The following is a 24,535-nucleotide window of genomic DNA, read 5'->3' on the forward strand; positions in this document are numbered from 1 at the left end:
CTGAGCCACCGAGGGCACAGAGGACAGTGCGACTGCAAGCTCCCCATGTGACCCATATTCCCAACTTAATGTCCACACACTACATTCGTAGTGCCCCTGCCCATTTCACTCATTACTAGCAGCAGACAATCTTACCGAGTACCGTAAGAGTTCGGGCAACGCGTGTGCATCCGCACAGAAGAAAAAGGTCAATGACCGGTTAGCCTTAACTATACATGGAGATGGTATCTGTTCTTTCGGACATGTCCGAAAGAACAGATACCATGTCCATATACACAGATATCTTTTATAAACCGTTTTGAAATTTGTTTTGATCTTCTGATGACGTAAGTAGTCGATAAACGACAGTATCATCTGCAAATAATGTAAGACGGCTGCTCAGATGGTCTCCCAAATCGTTTATACAGATAAGGGACAGCAAAGGGGCTATAACACTACATTGGGGAACGCAAGAAATCACTTTTGTCTTACTCGATGACTCTCCGTCAATTACTACGAACTGTGATCTCTCTGACAGGAAATCACGAATCCAGTCACATAACTGAGATGATATTCCACAAGCACGAAATTTCACTACAAACCACTTGCGTGGTACAGCTTCAAAAGCCTTCTGAACACCTAGAAATACGGAATCAATTTGAAATCCCTTCTGAATAACACTCAACACTCCCTGTAAGTAAAGAGCTAGTTGTGCTGTTTTCTAAATGCGTGTTGACTAGGTACCAAAAGACCGTTCTCTTCGAGGTAATTTATAATGTTCGAAAACAACATATGCTCCAAAATCCTGCTGCATATAGACGTTAATAAATGGGCGTGTAATTTAGTGTTTTACTCCTGCTACCTTCGTTGAACATTAGTGTGACTTCTGCAACTTTGCAGTCCTTGGGTAAGGATCTTTCGTGGATCGAGCTGTTGCATATGATTGTTGAGTCTGGAGCTATTGCATCAGCATACTTCGAAGAGAACCTAACTGGTAAACAGTCTGTACCGGAAGACTTGTTTTATATTAAGTGATTTAAGTTGCTTCACTACTCCGAGGATATCTACCTGTACGTTGTTTATGTTGGCAGCACAGGGATGAGAAGGTAACACTATTATGAGGGTTTAATGCTTTCTATTACAATTAATCGTTGCTTAAGCGTATTTTTCCCCCTTTAGTCGCCAGAGGTAACATTATCACAGCAGACAAGGGAATGAATATTTGAAATGTACTCCACCACAATTTATATAAGGGGACGCACAGTTATGCTACGTGTGATTTAAAGATGAAAATCTAGTGCGTCCGCCGCACACTTCCCGTAACTGACTTGTAGCAAACTTGTTTATCTCGCGTCTCGTAGACGGTGCCCAAATTGGTTTCTTCTCCGTCGGTCGCGAGCGGTGAATACACTCCTGGAAATTGAAATAAGAACACCGTGAATTCATTGTCCCAGAAAGGGGAAACTTTATTGACACATTCCTGGGGTCAGATACATCACATGATCACACTGACAGAACCACAGGCACATAGACACAGGCAACAGAGCATGCACAATGTCGACACTAGTACAGTGTATATCCACCTTTCGCAGCAATGCAGGCTGCTATTCTCCCATGGAGACGATCGTAGAGATGCTGGATGTAGTCCTGTGGAACGGCTTGCCATGCCATTTCCACCTGGCGCCTCAGTTGGACCAGCGTTCGTGCTGGACGTGCAGACCGCGTGAGACGACGCTTCATCCAGTCCCAAACATGCTCAATGGGGGACAGATCCGGAGATCTTGCTGGCCAGGGTAGTTGACTTACACCTTCTAGAGCACGTTGGGTGGCACGGGATACATGCGGACGTGCATTGTCCTGTTGGAACAGCAAGTTCCCTTGCCGGTCTAGGAATGGTAGAACGATGGGTTCGATGACGGTTTGGATGTACCGTGCACTATTCAGTGTCCCCTCGACGATCACCAGTGGTGTACGGCCAGTGTAGGAGATCGCTCCCCACACCATGATGCCGGGTGTTGGCCTTGTGTGCCTCGGTCATATGCAGTCCTGATTGTCGCGCTCACCTGCACGGCGCCAAACACGCATACGACCATCATTGGCACCAAGGCAGAAGCGACTCTCATCGCTGAAGACGACACGTCTCCATTCGTCCCTCCATTCACGCCTGTCGCGACACCACTGGAGGCGGGCTGCACGATGTTGGGGCGTGAGCGGAAGACGGCCTAACGGTGTGCGGGACCGTAGCCCAGCTTCATGGAGACGGTTGCGAATGGTCCTCGCCGATACCCCAGGAGCAACAGTGTCCCTAATTTGCTGGGAAGTGGCGGTGCGGTCCCCTACGGCACTGCGTAGGATCCTACGGTCTTGGCGTGCATCCGTGCGTCGCTGCGGTCCGGTCCCAGGTCGATGGGCACGTGCACCTTCCGCCGACCACTGGCGACAACATCGATGTACTGTGGAGACCTCACGCCCCACGTGTTGAGCAATTCGGCGGTACGTCCACCCGGCCTCCCGCATGCCCACTATACGCCCTCACTCAAAGTCCGTCAACTGCACATACGGTTCACGTCCACGCTGTCGCGGCATGCTACCAGTGTTAAACACTGCGATGGAGCTCCGTATGCCACGGCAAACTGGCTGACACTGACGGCGGCGGTGCACAAATGCTGCGCAGCTAGCGCCATTCGACGGCCAACACCGCGGTTCCTGGTGTGTCCGCTGTGCCGTGCGTGTGATCATTGCTTGTACAGTCCTCTCGCAGTGTCCGGAGCAAGTATGGTGGGTCTGACACACCGGTGTCAATGTGTTCTTTTTTCCATTTCCAGAAGTGTATATGACACTACTAAGAATGCAAATGTTAATTCCCAGTATGTCTGATGGTGGTATCTTTGCCTCTACTACCTCCAGCGCTGTTGGTCATGCATATTTATTGTTAAAGGTGAATCGAAGCGTTGCTCTCTTAAAGCGCTTGGCAATGTTCCTGCTCACAATCAGGTGGAGTGTAAGTCTCCAAAGTAAACAAGGCAAGCTGTGTGCATCGCAGGTGGAAAAACAGCAGGTGTCAACAATGCTTGGCTTGTAAAGTCAGACTGGCCATTCGGCTATGGAAGTTGACAACTGTTGCAAACCATTATCCATAACATCTGAGATGCTAATGGATTAGTTACGTAAGAGAATCACTGCGTAAAGTTTGGTAACCTAGCCAACTGCTATCTGATCAAAGGTCGAAATTTTATTCTATGTCTTATATTGTGCAATAAACAGCTCATAATAACGTGCCATGTGGTTAGGTTTAAGTGCTAAGCATAGTAAGAGTCATACAATGTTACGATGCCAACTAATTTTGCTTTATTTCACTAATAGAAAAAATTTCAGGAGCCAGTCTGTCGTTAATATTCATAACAAGGTTCCCGGTCATTTACCGTTAGTTACGTAGCACCGCAGAAGTCACAAAATGCTTCACACGATCGTAAAATCCACATGAGATCGCACAAATGTGTTTTCCGAGTCAACTTTAACAATTAATTCCGTCTTTACGCGGAGTTGTACTTCACGCACTAGTTCGCGTGTTGCCGTCTCGCCACAACATCGCATGAGCACGTTATCCGAGGCAATTTTTCAGAAAACTGTTCGGTATTTACATGAAGGCAGACTTTATACACGGATTCATGTATTACCTCCTCGGAAACCGATCGTAGACTACTAGTGAGCTATCTTATCAGTTTGGCGCCTGCTCTGTCAATGCACACTTGTGGCTGGTCCATCCTTTCCATCAATAAACACCGACAATAATTAAAATTTGTAATTATCATTTCCTGATGAGTTCAGTGATATTGAAATTATTATTAATAAGTTCTCAGTGCAAGTATCGTCACCATCACGTTTGGAGCTGTATATTAATATTCAAACAGTAAATATAAATGGTAAAAGGTTGGCTTCTTGGCACCTAGCGTGATGGGTGAATCCCCGTAGTCTCTCTCTCTCTCTCTCTCTCTCTGTTTCAATACCATACGGCTCTTGCCCGCCCGGCTGGTCTCCATGCTATTTGACCATCTGCCGCATAGTTCGAGATGTCTGTTTTGTGTTTCTACCTACTGCCCATTAAAACATAGCAACAAAAAAGTAATAAAAGTGGGCAGGAATGTTGGCATAAGCGGCACACTTATAGAGAGTGAAATTGGAATTCTAAGCCGGCCCGAGTGGCCGAGCGGTTCTAGGCGCTACAGTCTGGAACCGCGCGACCGCTACGGTCGCAGGTTCGAATCCTGCCTCGGGCATGGATGTGTGTGATGTCCTTAGGCTAGTTAGGTTTAAGGGGTGTAGGACGTCAAACGGGCCGACTTGGAGCAGGAGAGGCACCACAGGACATTTTATTTTCTACTGTCTATACTTTTACAAATAAATTCATAAAACTTTGTCAGCATGACCAGGAAGGATTCAGGTTTCACACTCATAGCAGTGGAAGTACAAAAACATAACAAAATAAATTTTTTTAGATATGAAATTTCATAATTTTTTCACTTACTGTTGGCTGCATTTGTTGCTATACGTACATTTTTCTTCACAAGAAAGAGAGATTCTTTGATGAATTTTGCACAGCATACAAACCATACTTACAGGTGTATGAAACTTAAGAATTTTCCAAATCTATTAAAAACTGTGGGAAAAATTGAGATAATTAACTACAAAATTTGATTTTTTCTAAACATAAAGTTTAAAACGTTACAGCTCATTCATTTTTTCATAAATTAAATAGACTCTAGAGTTTCAGACACCTGCAAGTATGGTTTGTACGCTGTGCAAAATTCATCGAACAGTCTCTCTTACTTATGAAGAAAAGTGTACTTATAGCAACAAATGCAGCCAATAGTAAGTGAAAAAATGATGAAATTTCACATGTAAAAAAAATTATTTTGTTATGTTTTTGAACTTCCGCTGTTACGAGTGTGAATCCTGAATCCTTCCTGGTCATGCTGACAAAGTTCTGTGAATTTACTTGTAAAAGTATACACAGTGGAAATTAAAATGTCCTGTGGTGCCTCTCCTGCTCTAAGTCGGCCCGTTTGACGTCCTACCCCCCTTAAGTAGTTCTAAGTTCTAGGGGACTGATGACCTCAGAAGGTAAGTCCCATAGTGATCAGAGCCACTTGAACCATTTTTTTTTGGAATTCTAATAAGCTACGCACGAGTAGAGGAAGTGACAGAAGCACTAGGAGAACTCATAAGACAAGCCGCTAGCCTCAGGAATGTTACAGGCTAAGAAAAGAAATTAAATAATTTAAGTAGCCTGGAAAAACAGTAAGTCATAGTAACTGAAACATCATTCTTATAACAACTGCTAAGCACATATTTTCTTAAAGGAAAGATATTTTTAAAATATCGGCACACACTACTGGTTTATGCAGCAAACAGGTTTTTTGTCATAAATATTGAAATACATTACTTAAAAGCATGGTATTCTTACAACGTCACACCTGAGATGTCCATATACAATCGATGTTGTAGTAAATAGCGCTCGTGCATTAATAGACAACCGTGTAATATAGGTATTTTACGTGATAGCGCATTAGTTGCATTATATTCTGTATTACATAGTATACTAACAGCCAAATATAGCCACATGGTCATATCTCGAAGAAATTGCCCCTGGAACTCCTAAATGTAATTCAGTGCGATGAATACAAAAATTTCATATTCGTTAAGTGTGCTTCTGTAGGCATAATCATATTGAAATCGGCTTTAACACACCAACAGCTGTCAAAACTGACCATAGAACAAACGAGTTAATAAAATAATTAGAATGAACTAAGTACTTCTTTCAAAGAAATTCTTGAAGCTGTGGAGTACATTTCAAAAACGAATCTTCAAAATTGTAAAAATTGTAATAGATGTGAATGACCCGTGTTAAGTTATCACTAATTCAGGTAAACAACAAACTAACATAGCAAAAAATGGTTCAAATGGCTCAGAGCACTATGGGACTCAACTGCTGCGGTTATCAGTCCCCTAGAACTTAGAACTACTTAAACCTAACTAACCTAAGGACATCACACACATCCATGCCCGAGGCAGGATTCGAACCTGCGACCGTAGCAGTCCCACGGTTCCGGACTGCGCGCCTAGAACCGCGAGACCACTGCGGCCGGCAACTAACTAACATAGCAAATCATGTTCCAGAGGTACAAGACCCCCAATTCACTGCTAATAAGCCTATATGATTGAGATTTAACTCTCCTAAAATGGCGACAGGTTCAGTGAAGCGTGTAACAACACATCTATGACAAGATCTTCTGCAGCTAATCCTAGGTTGTTGTTTACAGTTACCACCTCTTTTAGAGTTAACAATATTTACCTCACATATCTCCTGCCTTATTGCTGAATGGAGCAATGTAGTGAGGCAACTCACTTCAGTAACGAATAATTTTCCTTAGCACAGTGAACACATTTTATCCCAGAAGGTTAAAATGGTTCAAATGGCTCTGAGCACTATGGGACTAGACACCTATGGTCATCAGTCCCCTACAACTTAGAACTACTTAAACCTAACTAACCTAAGGACATCACACAACACCCAGTCATCACGAGGCAGAGAAAATCCTTGACCCCGCTGGGAATCGAACCCGGGGACCCGGGCATGGGAAGCGAGAACGCTACCGCACGCCCACGAGCTGCGGACTATCCCAGAAGGAAATCATGAGTACCTTAGTTAGTGTTACATAATGAAACTTAGGTAGGTACCTAGGTGTAAGAAGCTTTAAATCCTCATACTTGAAATTTCAGGTACATCTACCACCTTACGAGACTTAAGATTTGTACATGGCAGATTTCTTCTAAGCAGTGCAGCATAGTTTTCAATCCACGCTTTTTCTGTTCGGCAGTGTTATGACAACTGTAATTCCTGAGATGAGTAGAAAAGTAATAGGAACTATTTATGTTAGGATGACTCAGAGTTGCTTAACTAGTCCTGACATTCTAATTTCATTGACTGCCGAAATTATTATAAGTGAATGCTGGATGGTTCCTCCAATTGGTCATCGACAGCTTTCCCTTTCCGTGTCGATGTTTGATATCTGTGAAACTAAGTGGATTATTATGCTATATGCGTATTGTTTATTATTACCGTAGTTATTATTAACGTAAATTGAAGGTGGTGGGGGAAGAAACGTTCAAATGGTTCAAATGACTGTAAGCACTATGGGGCTTAACATCTGAGGTCATCAGTCCGCTAGACTTAGAACTATTTAAACCTAACTAACCTAAGGACATCACACACTTCCATGCCAGAAGCAGGGTTCGAACCTGCAACCGTAGCAGCGCGGTTCCGGCTTGAAGCGCCTGGAACTGCTCGGCCAGGGAAGAAAGGAAAGTGACTACAGATGTCACCTGCATCGGGACTTTATGTGGAATCAGCGGCAAAGAGTGGAAACGTGTATCAAATCAGGATTGGAACCCGGAATCTCTTGCTCACTGCGCCACGTCGACACAGTCTTTGTCGCAACTGGGAAGACTATCTCGGGTCGTCTCTCGGCGGACCCAAATTCCCATCAAGCGCCACCTGTCCGCCGTCGTGTCCGGTTCATATCCTCCTTGCCCGCTACTTGGAGATTCCCACAGTGGGTCAGACGTAATCGTGTATCTGCACTGAAGAAGGACCCGGTTTCGATTCCCGGCTGTGTTGGGGATTCCTCTACCTCGGGACTGGGTGTTTGCCGCGCGGGATTAACCGAGCGGTCTTCGGCGCTGCAGTCATGGACTGTGCGGCTGATCTCGGCGGAGGTTCGAGTCCTCCCTCGGGCATGGGTGCGTGTGTTTGTCATTAGGATAATTTACGTTAAGTAGTGTGTAAGCTTAGGGACTGGTGACCTTAGCAGTTAAGTCCCATAAGATTTCACACACATTTTGAATGGGGTGTTTGTATTGTCCTCATCATTCCATCATCATTCGTGGAAGTGGCTAGATTGAACTGCGTAGTTGAGCGCCCCACAAACGAAACATCATCAACATCATCTGAAGAAAGTGGATTTGTTGATCATTGAGGCGAATCAGTTATATGAATGCGTGGTGTCTGCACATCCATATAAGTGATTATTAACGTAACACATGAATTTTCACAGGAGCAAAACGTTTCTCTCCATTAAGAGTATGTCTCCATACTCATGCATCAGCTAATGCCCATAGGGAGAGGACATTTAGTCGATAGAAATCATACTCGTGTCTTTACATGTTGCAAGTCCGTGATAAAACCATTTTCTAATACTTGATATAGAACTTCTCTTAAGATTTGTAAGTTTCTGGAAATCATTCTTCCTGAAACACAACCAGAGCATAGGTTTAAGGAGTCCATGTACCTTCCATTATAATTAACAATTCTTCGTACTGCCACATTGGGCCTGTAGTATCGGTAATCTACTATATTTTGCTGGTAGTAACTGTATTTGGCCTGTTTTAGTCAATCCTCTTATAACTCAAGGACAGCAAATATTACACACTTCTCTTATTTCTCCTGGAGAGAATCACTGAACATTTTCTGCATCAATATTCATTCTACAGCGGAGTGTTTGCTGTACGTTGTTTTGACTCTTGCTGGCAGATTAAAAATAAGTGCTGGGCCGGAATTCGAACTCGGATTCTCGACTTCTGTGTGAAGACTTCTTGTCATCTAAGATATCAGGGCACCTGAAACGTCTGCTAAACCCGCTGGGCAGAACAGGTAATTAGGATTGTGGAAAGGGCCAAATAAGGTTGCGGTCAGTTTCACCTTCGATTGTAATTTATTAACACATTTACAACCAAAGCGGCACATAATTGAACCTTTACCAAATGCAAATTTACCACGGCTGAAGGCCTCCAAACAAGAAATCTTAAAAATCAACAAGATAAAAAACGCAGTTTAAAATGGTAAATAAAATAATATAAGAAACATACATCACAGGTAGGTGGAAAGCCTCAAGGGAAAGTAGATAGAAGAAACATATGCAAGGCGCAATACAAATGGCTGAAGGCCACAATTAAATTTCAAAATTTTAAAATATGTTACCATAATCCTTTAAAGGCAGAATGCTGCAAGGTTTAAGCTTGAAAGATAATTTTAAGAAGAAAGTTGCAAGGCTGAAAGCCCACAATTAATTTTCCAAAATTTTTAAAAAAATATAGCCATAAGCCTTAAATTTTAAATAGCTGAAAACAGATAATTAAACACCAGTGGGAAAGCCAATAAAGACAATGTCACTCAGAAGCTTCCAGGGAGGTCGGTCTGCCCCCGTTCACTTAGGTGGGACAGGTGGTGAGCCCAACTACACTTGATCCGTCGGAACCCAACCAGGGGACAGCCATGGACCGACCGACACAATGAGTTGCTTGCCATCAATCAGCACATGAGAACTCAAACACAAAAGGTTACAAACGTGATTATCCACAATGATTTACGGATTAGCTGTCAAAATTACACAGCATGTTGGACGGTGACAGCAGGTGAGGAAAGGACGCTGCCTGAAGTTACGTTAGCGGCCAGGGCAGGTAACCGGAACACTAACGGCCACAAGGCAGAAAATTCCGCTGGTACAGTGGAATTTGAAACACGGTAATATAGTTAACTTCACTCAAAAGAACACTGCCTGAATTTACATCAGTGCCCAGGGCAGGTAACCAGAACACTGACGGCCACAAGACAGAAAATTCGACTGGTGCACTCAAATTGTTGATCAAAATATTTAATTGCACCGCATGGCGGCTAAATTTCAGCATTAAAAACACTCGGTGATGCTCACAGGAAAACCTCCCCAACAGCGGACCACCGAAACGAACCACCACAACATGAATGGACGTGGCTTTTGTAGTTGAAACCACTACTCAACTTTGACGTCATGTGTCGGCGCTCGTAGCGATCGGACAGCTCCAACCACTGCGCAGGGACCGCCAGCGGACCCAGCCGACTGCACAGTGCGGAGATAGCTTCCCTGGTCCGCAGCAACCGACCGACTCACTGCAGACCCCCTAGCCGGAAACTATATGCACAAAACAAAAGACGGTACATGACGCAAATGTCGATACACATCACTGCTGTCACACGTAGAAGGAAGAAGAACCACGACGTAGCCGCAACAAGGGCGGGAAACCAAACACAGACAGACAGCGAAGTTCACGAAAACGCATAGTTGGGAGTGAGCACGGCTCAGCACCCTGTCGTTATTCCTTCGGCACATTGCAAGGACATAGGCGGGTCTCCCCGACCCCTTTCAATCTATGACCGCAATAATCCGCCAAAGGGATTTTATAACTGGCGAACAATACCAGATTTAACCAGAGCACTAACCAAACCAAACGCAACAAGAAACCTGACACTTAGAGAGGAGGTGAAGCTAACACATACATTTTTGCAATCAAAATCTTGGACATGGTGCAGATTCTAAACCCTCCCAAAGAGCTAGGAAGAGCTATGTTGTCAAGTGAAATTAAAGTGCCCACCTGTCAGAAACCTGAAAAACGACCTTCTGCAGTGTGAACCACTGTGAAAATGCAGAAAGAATGTTAGTTAGCTTCTGCGAGGTACCGGCAGGGATGTGGAGCCTTGAGGAGCTCAGTTCCGTGCCCAGACGCACTGGGTTTCTCGTTTGAGCAAGCCCGATCGAGGTGGTCACACAGATTCTCGATTTTGTGTAAATCCCGGGATTTTAGTGCCAATGTTGTTGTTGTGGTCTTCAGTCCTGAGACTGGTTTGATGCAGCTCTCCAAGCCACTCTATCCTGTGCAAGCTTCATCATCTCCCACTACCTACTGCAGCCTACATCCTTCTGAATCTGCTTAGTGTATTCATCTCTTGGTCTCCCTCTACGATTTTCACCCTCCACCCTGCCCTCCAGTACTAAATTGGTGATCCCTTGATGCCTCAGAACATGTCCTACCAACCGATCCCTTCTTCCAGTCAAGTTGTGCCACAAACTCCTATTCTCCCCAATTCTATTCAATACCTACTCATTAGTTACGTGATCTACCCATCTAATCTTCAGCATTCTTCTCTAGCACCACATTTCGAAAGCTTCTATTCTCTTCTTGTCCAAACTAGTTATCGTCCATGTTTCACTTCCATACATGGCTACACTCCATACAAATATTTTCAGAAACGACTTCCTGACACTTAAATCTATACTCGATGTTAACAAATTTCTCTTCTTCAGAAACGCTTTCCTTGCCATTGCCAGTCTACATTTTATATTCTCTGTACTTCGACCATCATCAGTTATTTTGCTCCCCAAATAGCCAAACTCCTCTACTACTGTAAGTGTCTCATTTGCTAATCTAACTCCCTCAGCATCACCCGACTTCATTCGACTACATTCCATTATCCTCGTTTTGCTTTTGTTGATGTTCATATTATACCTTCCTTTCAAGACACTGTCCATTCTGTTCAACTGATCTTCCAAGTCCTTTACTGTCTCTAACAGAATTACGGTGTCATCGGCGAACCTCAAAGTTTTTATTTTTTCTCCATGGATTTTAATACCTACTCCGAACTTTTCTTTTGTTTCCTTTACTGCTTGCTCAACATACAGATTGAATAGCATCGGGGAGAGGCTACAACCCCGTCTCACTCCCTTCCCAACCACTGCTTCCCTTTCATGTCCCTCGAATCTTACAACTGCCATCTGCTTTCTGTACAAATTGTTCCCACTATATCTAACCTATCCGTTTCCCTTTTTAAATTTTCTAACCTACCTGCCCAATTAAGGGATCTGACATTCCACGCTCCGATCCGTAGAACGCCAGTTTTCTTTCTCCTGATAACGGCATCCTCTTGAGTAGTCCCCGCCCGGAGATCCGAATGGGGGACTATTTTACCTCCGGGATATTTTATCCAAGAGGACGCCATCATTATTTAATCATACAGTAAATCTGCATGCCCTCGAGAAAAATTACGGGTGTCGTTTCCCCTTGCTTTCAGCCGTTCGCAGTACCACAACAGCAAGGCAGTTTTGGTTAGTGTTACACGGCCAGATAGGACCATAGAAGTATGATAAACTAATTCTGTGGTCTTCGAACCACGCATGCACACAACGAACTGTGTGACACGTTTTATTGCCCTGCTGGTACATGCTATCATACTGAGAAAAAACAAATTCCATGTAGGTGTTGGCATGGTTCCAAGAATAACCGTATACTTGTGTTGATCCATTGTGCCTTGCAGAATGATGAGATCCCCCAGGAATTGCCCCGAAAATATTCCCCAGACGATAACTGTTGCAGGATAGTTGCTTTCAAAGGTTTCATGGCGTGCACGCCAAAGTCCATTTCTCCAACGCAGTATAACACGTGCTTCATTTGAAAAGGTCGCCTGTCGCAGCTCATTGGACGCCCAGTTATGGTAGTGACGTGCGAATTCTAGCCCTTGTCACCAATGAAGAACAGTCAGGATAGTTGTTGAGCCAGTACGGCTTGCTATTTAATTCTTTATTTGCTTTTGAAATCACCCGCCTTCTCAGTACTCGCCGCGATCTCAATATCTAGATCGGATTGGAATCTCTGGTCGCTGCTTATCTTTGGCGTTGGCTTCCCGCGCGCCGCGAGGCGACAGAACGAGGAAGAAGAGAGCTGCTGTGAGTTAGCTTTGGACAGTGCATGAGTAGTTGGTTCAAATGGCTCCAATGGCTCTGAGCACTATGGGACTTAACATCTGTGGTCATCAGTCCCCTAGAACTTACAACTACTTTAACCTAAGGACATCTCAATCCCGCGCCCGGGCATCCTGGTTTAGGTTTTCCGTGATTTCCCTAAATCGCTCCAGGCAAATGCCGGGGTGGTTCCTTTCAAAGGGCACGGCCGACTTCCTTCCCCGTCCTTCCCTAATTCGATGAGACCGATGACTTCGCTGTCTGGTCTCCTTCCCCAAAACAACCAACCAACCAACCTAAGGACATCACACACATCCATGCCCGAGGCAGGATTCGAACCTGCGACCGTAGCGGTCACGCGTATATCAGACTTGTGAGTGGTGTAAGCTTTGCTTCTGTACTGCAGTCTCCAGTTAGAGCGCTGCTTGGGAGGAGAGCGTTGATGTCGGCATTGTCATCTATTTAACTGCTTTACAGTAAGGCAGTCAGCCTTGGATCGAAGGTGGATCCAAGTGAGGAACCGAACCATTGCTTGTCTTATTAAGAAACCCGTCGGCCTCCAACGTGTTAAACTCTGTTATCTACACTTATAACGAGTAATTTGACACTCTGGTAGTGTCCACGGAGTGAACTTCGGAGGCACTATTAAGTGTTTCTGGTAATGGAAAGATTGAGTGAGGACCTTTTGAGTCGGATGATTATGAATCGTGTTAATTGCGACTCACTTCTTAGGGTATTTTACAGTTCTGCTTGTGATGGCGAAGTCGCAAATAGTATTTTCATTATTTAGCTTGGGACGTCCTTCTGCGGTTTGGTGTGGCCTCCCAAGCGTTTAAAGACCCAGTTATTTTCTTATTGCCTTTGCTGAGTTAGTCTTGCAACAATTGTTTGGAAATTTGAAGGTCTTATGGGATCAAACTGCTGAAGTCATCGGTCCTTAAGGACAACGTACACATCCATGACCGAAAAAATGGCTCTGAGCACTATGGGACAACTTCTGAGGTCATCAGTCCCCTAGAACTTAGAACTACTTAAAACTAACTAACCTAAGGACCTCACACACATCCATGCCCGAGGCAGAATTCGAACCTGCGACCGTAGCGGTCACGTGGTTCCAGACTGTAGCGCCTAGAACCGCTCGGCCACTCCGGCCGGCCCCATGCACGAGGGAGGACTCGAACCTCCGACCGAGAGAGCCGCGCGGACCGTGACAAGGCAACCAGACCGCGCGGCTACCCCGCGCGGCTGCAACAGTTGTTGATTTGTCTCTTGTCTACCCCACCGTACTGCCGTCTGGTACGGTGCGGTAGAGTCGAAGTGTTCAGTAGTACCGCATCTACTCTCTCACACGTTTTAAGATCTGCGATCCGCGTCTATATCGAAGTATAAGACCAGTATGCAAGTTGTGTAAGTTGGTTGCGCCCTGTTAACGTTTTGTACATCGTGGAAAATCTTTCCCGTGGCGCATGTGGTCCTGAAGGACGGCACGGTGCACAACAGCGCATGACCACGACGAAATCAGAAGATACGTATTTTATATTATTTTTTTAATGGATGTAACCACTGAGCTTAAGAGTTGATTTGTGTGTTTTTTGATTTATTTTGAAAGGAAAAGATTTACTTACCTGGTTAATTATAACATCTGTGCTTAATTATTTGTCATAATTCGTTGGGCGTCGTAAGCATCACATGTAGGGAGGTTTGTGGCGTAAAGCTTTTAAAAGGAAGGAAAATATTTTGTGATACGGTCCTTATCGTAGAGGCTACGGGTTTTGAGTGTACGTTGATAGCAATCAGATTTTATTGTATTTAAGTTGTTGTTTTAATTAAAATTTTGTGATCAATATTTTATTACCTTTAGAGATCACTGTTGATATCTAAGAAAATTTTGGTATTGCCCTGTGACGTTAGAATCTTTTATTTAACTTTGCGTTGTGCAATTCGTATTTCTTCCTTTGCTTAAAAAGGGAGTTTGAGTTTTAAGCGTTGATTCTGAGAGCTGTTCTTTGATCTGTTATTATTCAAAAGACTGTTGGTTAAATAATGCTTCAGGAACTTTCATGAAGAAACTGTATTGAGGATCTTGCTGTTTTTGATAACATATGTTATAAAAGATGCAAAATTTTAAAATTAAAAAAAAATTTATTAGAGAAACGGTGCCTACCCGTACTCCCCACAACTTCCTCGTATTCAAGGTATTGGCCTTCGGGCGTTGTCTGATGTTTTGCCCTCTATCTGTCCCAGCTAACGCCTGCGGGGCCGTGTCAGGTGCGTGAAACAGGCGTCTGCTGTGGAGGTCCATACACAGCAACACCCACCAAACGGTCGTTCAGGAGACACTATTGGTAGCCACTTGGTTCATCTGGGAGGTCAGCTGCTGAACAGTTGCCCGTCTATTCGCCTGTACACATCTCTGCACCCGCCGTTCACCTGTCAGCAATGGACCGCTTTTTGGAGAGCGCCATTTTGCACGAACGGTATACTTTAACCACTATGGCACACGAACCTTTTACAAACTTAGGCGTTTCGGAACTGCTTCCGCCGTTGGCCCGAAAGCCAATGATCATGTCTTTGGATATCAGACAAATTGCTCCGTTTCCTCGTGACAACAACGAATTCACTGTTATCTATATCTGCTCGACACGCTTTATACGAGGGTTGGAACTTCAATAGTGGCAAATTGTTATTTGCAGCTCGTACAAAATAGATACGTGTTTCAAAGTTTTACCGACCTTCAGAGTAGTCACAAGCCTTGTGTATAACCCGTTGCCAACGATGTGGAAGTCGTAGGATACTCTTAGCAGTGCCAGTTGTGTTGACAGTTCGAGCGGCGCGGTCTATTGCACGACGAACTTGTAGCATTTCTGAAACGAATGCCGTGAAGTGTTTTGTTCAGTTTAGAAATAGAGTTGAACTCACGAGGGTAGTGCAGTAGGTGGTATAGCACTTAGCAGCCCCATCAGTCAAACAAATCAGTAACAGCTTGCACTGTACGTTCCTGAGCATTGTCCTGCAAAATGATGATTAGGTCTTGCAAGAAGTGTCATCACTTCTGTCTCTATGCTGTTCATTTTTGGAACACAACCTACGACCAGCCTAGAGACAGAAGTAATGACACTTTCTGCGGGACCAGACCATCATTTTGCAGGACAATGCACAAGCACATACGGTGCAAGCTGTTACTGATTTGTTTGAGTGTTGGTGTTGCTAAGTGCTATACCACCTACTGCACTCCCCTGACTTAAGCCCTCGTGAGTTCAACTAGATTTCTAAACTGAAGAAAACACTTCACGGCATTCGTTTCAGAACCGCTACAAATTCGTCGGGCAATAGACCGCGCCGCTTGAACTGTCAACACAACTGGCACTGCAAAGACTAACCTACGTCTTCCACATCACTGGCAACGGGTTAAACACAAGGATTGTGACTACTTTGAAGGTCGGTAAAACTTTGAAACACGTATCTATTTTGTACGAGCTGTAAATAACTATTTGCCACTATTGAGGTTCCAACTCTCGTAGACCATCCACTGCTAGTGCTGCCACCAGATGTTTCTGACAGCTTGTCGCGCGTTGAGGTCGATCAAAGGCGGTGTTGACATTAGTGTGACTTGACCGTGTATAACAAAAGCAGTCCCGCGGCTGCTGAGACGCGCATACATATTTAAATTCTGGTTCGATAACAGTACCCATGGACCACACAAAGATTCTATCAATAGTCGGCTACATGTGAAAATGTAGAAGAGCTGCATAATAGAAAGTGCTCTCAATTCCAAACACAGGAAAGCAAAGAAACTATGTGATGTTGTAAGAGGCAACCCACTCAAGAATGTCACTTAACCGAAATTTCCGCAACACCGGCAGAATTGCGTATGGCAAAATGTCACGGGACGTTTCTCACCACCAGAAGTCCGTAGCACGTGGTATAAAGCTGCAAACCTGACGATACCAGCCAAAGAGAACACGCCTGCGACAGGCAAGCTCTCGAGCACATTTTTTTGTATTTGAACCGTCACGAACGTTTCACAAGCTAACAAAATGTAAAAAATTTGAAATAAACCCATCAAACGTGAAATGTGACATGATTTGTCTCAGAAATAAAAAAAGATTATACAAACATTTTACATGCCTTTGAACGATGCTCAAAATCATGTACAAAAAATGTTCCGATTGTGAATTTACAGTTCTAATTTAAACCTGAAATTTAAGCAGTACTAGAGGACATTTGTCTAGTGAATTATGTGGACCATCCAGTCCGTAGATATGTGGTTTTATCATATTGTTGCTGTGTCAAGTCAAACAATAAGATGTATTTTACCAGCTGAAATATTATGGCTATGGAAAGTCAAGTGGTTAAATATCTAAATAAATGAGTTACTATTGGAAATAAAAAGCAGAAGGAAATTCTGCAATCAGGCCATGATAACCTCGTGGCAGTCGAGTGGCCTCCGGTATCATTCTCAGTTATTCATCATGGGATGCAGCATGCAGATGCATGAAACCGCACTCCCGGCCGCTGTCAAAGTTTCGACATTGTAGCTGCTACCTCTCAGTCAAGTAGCTCCTCATTTGGCATCTCGAGGCAAAGCGCACTCCTGCCCAGTCCTTGCACCAAGAAAAAATCCATGGCAGTGCCGATAATTGAACCTTGGTCCTCAACATGAGGGTATGACGAGTCGACCACTTTTTTGTAGGTGTTAACCATTTTAATTTTTTTCATTTCTTTATTTTTTTGGTGAAACATGAGACGGAACTATAAACAGTGTTATAAGAAATACACCATATCAGCAGATAACGTCAGAAAATGCGAATGCGGAAAACTAACAGTTCTTTGTAAGCAGACTGAAGGTAGGAATGATCGGAGATGCGTACATGTAGGTCACCTCCAGCTTCATGACAGGGTCAGAGGTGGAACGAGCAGGGGTCTAGCACTCGAGGCCTGGACATACCGTCCCCACATCACCAAGCAACTGGAGATTGACAAGAAGGGACAGTCAAGAAAGAAGATATAATCATGAAATTTCATCGAGTGACACTGTAGGTAAGGAAGAGGGGAAATGGAAAACAAGGACAGTGTGGTACCTGGCGCTGCACCTGCTGGAGGCCTCAAGTAACGTGATGGGGTGTTAGCAGAGCACCTCGACACCAGTCGAGTTAATAGCGCCAGGCACATTCCAGCTGAGTGGAGGTTTGCGCTAAACTCCATGAAAGTAATTCACAAAATAGGTTCTGTAACGTGGACGTCGTTCAATCACTGTATATTCATTCTGTAGGAGGGTCTAAAAAATCCCGCGACTTGTCCTCACCAACATAAAGACTATTGTCCATCGTTTGACCCAGACTACGGCATGAGTCTTGGCTGCAGGGAAACAAACGTCCTCTGGGCGAATAAAAGTCTACAGTTCAACCACAGATCGACAGACATGGAGGAAACAGGCGACCATTAGCTGGCCCATCGGTGCAGGTCAGTCGGTTGGTGTCGTCGTCCACTAAGTGACCAGTGTAGTATAAAAAACTGTAAACTTCAGTTAGTGACGAATTTTCCACGGGAAATGTGGCATCATGTGACTCGGAATGATGTCGGGAGATATGGCTGATGTAGGTTACACCACACCACAATCAATCCTGGTAATGGATGTTTGATCTCAACGTTGTTGCAAGGTGCACCGTGAAGTAATTGAATGTAGAAACCCTTCAGATGTGGTGGGCGTGCATATGGAAGACCAACGCTTGCCTAGCTAACGTTCACGAAAAAGATAGACAGACGCACAAATAGAGGTGCAGCTTGCCCTACCTACAGTGATGGGGAGATGGTGACCGATGTGTAAATTTTCAGGAGTCCCTGTGCCCGACCACAGCTTGTTCGTGGTGTTCACATAGAAGGGCGGACATTGGTGAGTCCAAGTCAGTCTGCCTTCCGGGCGAGGGTGAGAGTATCATATCTGACCTTAAAAATGTTACCAGCCATCAAGAAGTAGCGCAACACAGCCTGTAGGCTGCGACCAATCGCCAGTGAAATAGAATGCATCAGCGTCCAAACTACATAGATAGTAAGATATTCCACATGTTGCAATGTATCAAGACAGATGTTGCCAAATTGTTTGCATGGGTGACCTATAGGCCATGCCAGATGCTGACCATTGTAGTGCAAAGGGTGGTCAATGTAAAGTCAGTACCAAGGTATTGGCAGCTCCAGACACAATGTAGAGAGCCAATTCCTCTCGTGTGAGTCTGCACGAAAGCAGTATCACTGTATATTTGGCAACACTCAGATCAGTGCCAGTGTGTCCCTGTACTTGGAGATCACATTAAGTATGCGCATAGTCTCTTTTCGTGGCCGTACGAGCACCAACAGGTCGTCTGCATTGATATGACAGTGGAACATGTATTGCTGCAGGTGAAGCCTGACAGTATACCGTGACTCTCGCAATAACTGTCGTCTGGCTGAGAGCACAGAGGAGCATCGATAGCAGTCATCTCTGACGTAAGGAATTTCTGCTGAGTCTGGAGATTCGACAATTAGCCTGTACAAAGGAGCAGATACTGGCATACAGTCGTCACAGAGTACCAGTCAAGGGGGCTGGAAAGCTCATGCACTCCGTGACAATGTGGAAGGGTTAACCATTCACCTCGAGATTATCGTGAATTACAAAAATGTTTTGAAAAATTTTAAACATTACTAAAATTTTTCGAAATAGAGATGCTAGGTCATGAAACTCATTACCACTGATTTTAAGTTTCTTCATTTGCTTGTATCTCAGTTTAATATAAACATCTTCAAAAAATTGAAAATCCCAACCACTAATTATTTTAAAATATCTGTCTGAGAAAATAATTTTAAATTCGTTATTCAGTTCCAAACATATTTTATCTGCTTATTATTTTCTCTCCTTGTCTCAACATTCAAATATTCACAATCAGTAATGTTACATAAAACATTTACTTGTAGATCACTAATCTTTTTAAACAAACTGGTATTGCTAGATTTATTGAGCTTCTTGAGTAGAGCCTCCATTTATGTGGATAAAGTATTTATCAATATATTTTGAAATTTTTATACTGTCAATAGTAATGTGTTATGTCCATCTGATGGTGTGTCTGTTCTATTTTCCAATATAAATCTTTTCTTATCATGTGGGATAAGTGGCTTTTTATTTACATCAACTGAATAAATTTCACGCTTAATGCATCGTATTATATTCATAGTTGTTTACCGTAACCTTCTGATAAATAAAACAGTCTTTATAATCTTCTACAATCTGCTACATCTACCTTTCTCCAGAAAGTGACGTACCGCACCATGTATTGGCTGCACTAGTTTTCCAACTACCCACACCTTTTATACTTCTGGGTGATTTTAATGCCTATAACCCTTTGAGGAGTGGAGCTGAGATAACAGGCTGTGGTTAAGATATCGAGAATCTACTAACTAAACTCGACCTTTGCCTCGTAAATACAAGTGACCCTACTCATTTCAGTGTAGCACATGGCACATACCTGCCTGTTGATCTCTCGATTTTAGTGTGTTGCAGAGCTACTGGATCATCCTTTATTATTCTTGCAATAAGCCAGCTAAGGTCATTTGCTGTATTATTTTAATACCTTTATGTTATTACAAATATTTTGAATGGGGCGAAATGGAGAGAGTATTTTGCTGTTAACTATCATACCTGATGTTTTAGAAGATGTCGTTTTTTAGCCTTGTGCGACTACGTCGGATTTCGATATAAGCACACCTTGTTCCGTGCAATGACGTGTCAAGTACTTGAAAGAAGAGAGCAATAATTTTGCTACACTTTTCTGGGAAACAAAAACGGGGATTGTAATCAAATTTTCGCCGGATAGTTTCTGATCCTGGATTTCAGAAAGATTATCGAAGAACCTACATTTGGAAATAAAGTACAGCGAATTACCATTCAGTGACGAATAGTAGTTTGCTGATTACGTCAACTTCTTTCAAGTTCCTTCGTCCTGTGGAACCGTCGATGATTTCTCTGAACATTTGTACTAAAATGAAAATTAAACATTTATGAACATAGGGAAAGAGAAATTGACTGGTGATTGCTATTTAAATAAACACGTCAAATAACTGCATTCAGTTTACAATCAATTTTTAATAAGCTAAAGAGAAACTTACTTTAAGCATTTTTTCACACATTATCGTGGCTGACAATGCCACATAAATCAGCTTTTGCGCTAATAATTACAATTCCTCAGAAACAGGCAAATATCCATTGCTTTTTATATGTCGTACTTCTTGATATATTGAGACCTTTCACATCGAAACTATTGACATTACATATTTTTAATTATAAATTACAATGAACTGTAATAACGTGCGTCTGCACATACAGACAGACAAAACATAAGTGGTATAGGATTTAGTATACATTTTGTTTTCACATTCTATCTCATATTTTGTTTCACCGCAGTCAGGCTTAAAAAATGTCTTTGACCACTTTGAGTATATCGGATCGCAATAGCAATCTTTGGCGCTCTGCGTCAGAACAGGTCACGTTATATCACGCGATTTCTACATTTTCACTCAGTCTTTCATTCTCTGGAGAACTTATTCAGCTAAATTCGGTCTATGGACGCACATAATATCACACCTTCCACCGATTTTTTCCTTTTAGTGCACGTTTCCCCCTTTACAGTCACATCTTGACCATGGGAGCACGGCATATGGTTCAGCATCGCCCTCTGCATTGTGGATGGTGGATCCTATACGCCACTGTGGACTTAGTCTTGCAACAGGAGCTTTCTGAATAAGCCCAGTGAACAGCCTACTCATGGAAGCTGGAGTTCCTCCATTGTGGAGCAGGCGACAACAACTGCTTGCCAATTATACTGCACATATTTGCAGCTTGCTTAAACACCCAGGGTATCGTCTCCTTTTCCCGACTGCAGGGATCCACCTCCTGCAACGGCGGCCCCGATCGGAGAATTCCAATTGGATTCCATGTCTGGTCCCTTCTTACTGAACTCGTGACTTTCCCTATACCACCTTTCTGCGGGTCTTCTCACATACACCTCCATGGTCCATGCCGTGACCACAGATTCGTCTCGACCTAATGCAATTCCCAAAAGCCTCAGTTCCTACTGAGGCCTTCAGCCACCAGTTTTTCTCTATTTTCGGTGAATTCCAGGGCTCAGAAATAGCCTACACAGATAGCTTGGTGGTCGACGGTGACGTTGGCTTCGCCTCCACTCACGCTGGACATACTGAACAGCACTTCTTGTCAGATGGCTGCAGTGTTTCCACAGCAGAGTTGGTAGCCATTTCTCACGTTCTTGAGTACATCTTCTGTAGTCATCATCCGACCACAATCTATTGATTATGAACTGTAGATTAAAACAGAAGAAACTGCAAAAAAGTGGTAAATTGAGGAGATGGGACCTGGATAAAGTGAAAGAACCAGAGGTTGTAGAGAGCTTCAGGCAGAGCACTAGGGAACGATTGACAAGAATGGGGGAAAGCAATACAGTAGAAGAAGAATGGGTAGCTTTGAGAGACGAAATGGTGAAGGTAGCAAAGGATCAAGTAGGTAAAAAGACAAGGGCTAATAGAAATCCTTGGGTAACAGAAGAGATATTGAATTTAATTGATGAAAGGAGAAAATACAAAAATGCAGTAAATGAAGCAGGCAAAAAAGAATACAAACGTCTCAAAAATGAGATCGACAGGAAGAGCAAAATGGCTAAGCAGGGATGGCTTGAGAAAAAATGTAAATACGTAGCGGCGCATATCACTAGGGGTAAGATACATACTGCCTACGGGAAAATTAAAGAGATCTTTGGACAAAAGAGAATGACTTGCATGAATATCAAGAGCTCAGATGGAAATCCAGTAATAAGCAAAGAAGGGAAAGCAGAAAGGTGGAAGGAGTATACAGAGGGTCTATACAAGGGCAATGTTCTTGAGGACAATATTATGGAAATGGAAGAGAACATAGATGAAGATGAAATAGGAGATATGATACTGCGTGAAGAGTTTGACAGAGCACTGTAAGACCTAAGTCGAAACAAGGCCCCTGGAGTAGACAACATCCCATTAGAACTTATGACAGCCTTCAGAGAGCCAGGCATAACAAAACTCTACCATCAAGTGAGCAAGATGTATGAGACAGGCGAAATACCCTCAGACTTCAAGAAGAATATAATAATTCCAATCCCAAAGAAAGCAGGTGTTGTAAGATGTGAAAATTACCGAACTATCAGTTTAATAAGCCATGGCTGCAAAATACTAACACGAATTCTTTACATACGAATGGAAAAAACTGGTAGAAGCTGACCTCGCGGAAGATCAGTTTGGATTGCGTAGAAATGTTGGAACACGTTAGGCAATACTGACCCTATGACTTATCTTCGCTAATAGATTAAGGGAAGGCAAACCTAAATTTCTAGCATTTGTAGACTTAGAGAAAGCTTTTGACAATGTTAACAGGAATACTCTCTTTCAAATTCTGAAAGTGGCAGGGGTAAAATACAGGGAGCGAAAGGCTATTTACAATTTGTATAGAAACCAGACGTCAATGATGAGTCGAGGGGCATGAAAGGGAAGCAGTGGTTGGAAAGGGAGTGAGACAGGGTTGTAGCCTATCCCCAGTGTTATTCAATCTGTATATTGAGCAAGCAGTAAAGGAAACAAAAGAAAAATTCGGAGTAGGAATTAAATTCTATGGAGAAGAAATAAAACTCTGATGTTCGCCGATGACATTGTATTCTGTCAGAGACAGCAAAGGACCTGGAAGAGCAGCTGAACGGAATGGACAGTGTCTTGAAAGGAGGATATAAGATGAACATTAACAGAAGTAAAACGAGGATAATGGAATGTAGACGAAATAAGTTGGTTGATGCTGAGGGAATTAGATTAGGAAATGAGACACTTTAAGTAGTAAAGGAGTTTTGCTATTTGGGGAGCAAAATAACTGATGATGGTCGAAGTAGAGAGGATATAAAATGTAGACTGGCAATGGAAAAGAAAGCATTTCTGAAGAAGGAGAGTTTGTCAACATCGAGTATAGATTTACAAGTCAGGAAGACGTTTCTGAAAGTATTTGTGTGGAGTGTAGCCATGTTTGGAAAAGAATGGACGATAAATCGTTTTGACAAGAAGAGAGTAGAAGCTTTCGAAATGCGGTGCTACAGAAGAATGCTGAAGATCATATGGGTAGATCAGATAACTAATGAGGAGGTATTGAACAGATATGGAGAGAAGAGATATTTGTGGCACAACTTGACTAGAAGGAGGGATCGGTTGGTAGGTCACATTCTGAGGCATCAAAGGATCACCAATTTAGTATTTGAGGGCAGCGTGGAGGGTAAAAATCGTAGAGGGAGACCAAGAGATGAATACTGCAAACAAATTCAGAAGGATGTAGGTTGCAGTACGTACTGGAAGATGAAGAAGCTTGCAGAGGATAGAGTAGCATGGAGAGCTGCATCAAACCAGTCACTGAACTGCAGACCACAACAACAACATATATTCCAGTGCCTGCTTTCTTCTGCGTTTCTAAATTATGCCCTTTTTGTTCTTCTAATTCTTTATCATCTTTTTGTTGTCCATTACTACTTTTGCAGTACCAGCTGCTCCACCAGCTAGTGAACCACTGGTTGCAAGATCTGTTAACACTGCCAGTAACAAATGAAGAAATTCTCCTTCATCTTTTGTTACTCCTGAACCTTCTTTCTTTTTCGTTAGGTTTTCGATAATTTTTTCCACAACGGACAAACCTATTGTTGTGAGTAAATTCCCACATTTTTTATCTCTTTTTCTTTTTTGTGTGTCAGTTAAAAATTATCAGTACTACTTAATTATTCATTATTGAGTTTAATTATAATTGATTTTGGTTTAGGTTTGCCACTAGGTAACAAAGTGTATCAATGCTGTAGTTATTCATTTATAAAGACCAAAATTTTTATAACATTGTTATTTTATAGCACCTAACC

The sequence above is a fragment of the Schistocerca piceifrons genome, chromosome 9 (genome assembly GCF_021461385.2).
Source record: "Schistocerca piceifrons isolate TAMUIC-IGC-003096 chromosome 9, iqSchPice1.1, whole genome shotgun sequence".
In the NCBI taxonomy this organism is placed as follows: domain Eukaryota; kingdom Metazoa; phylum Arthropoda; class Insecta; order Orthoptera; family Acrididae; genus Schistocerca; species Schistocerca piceifrons.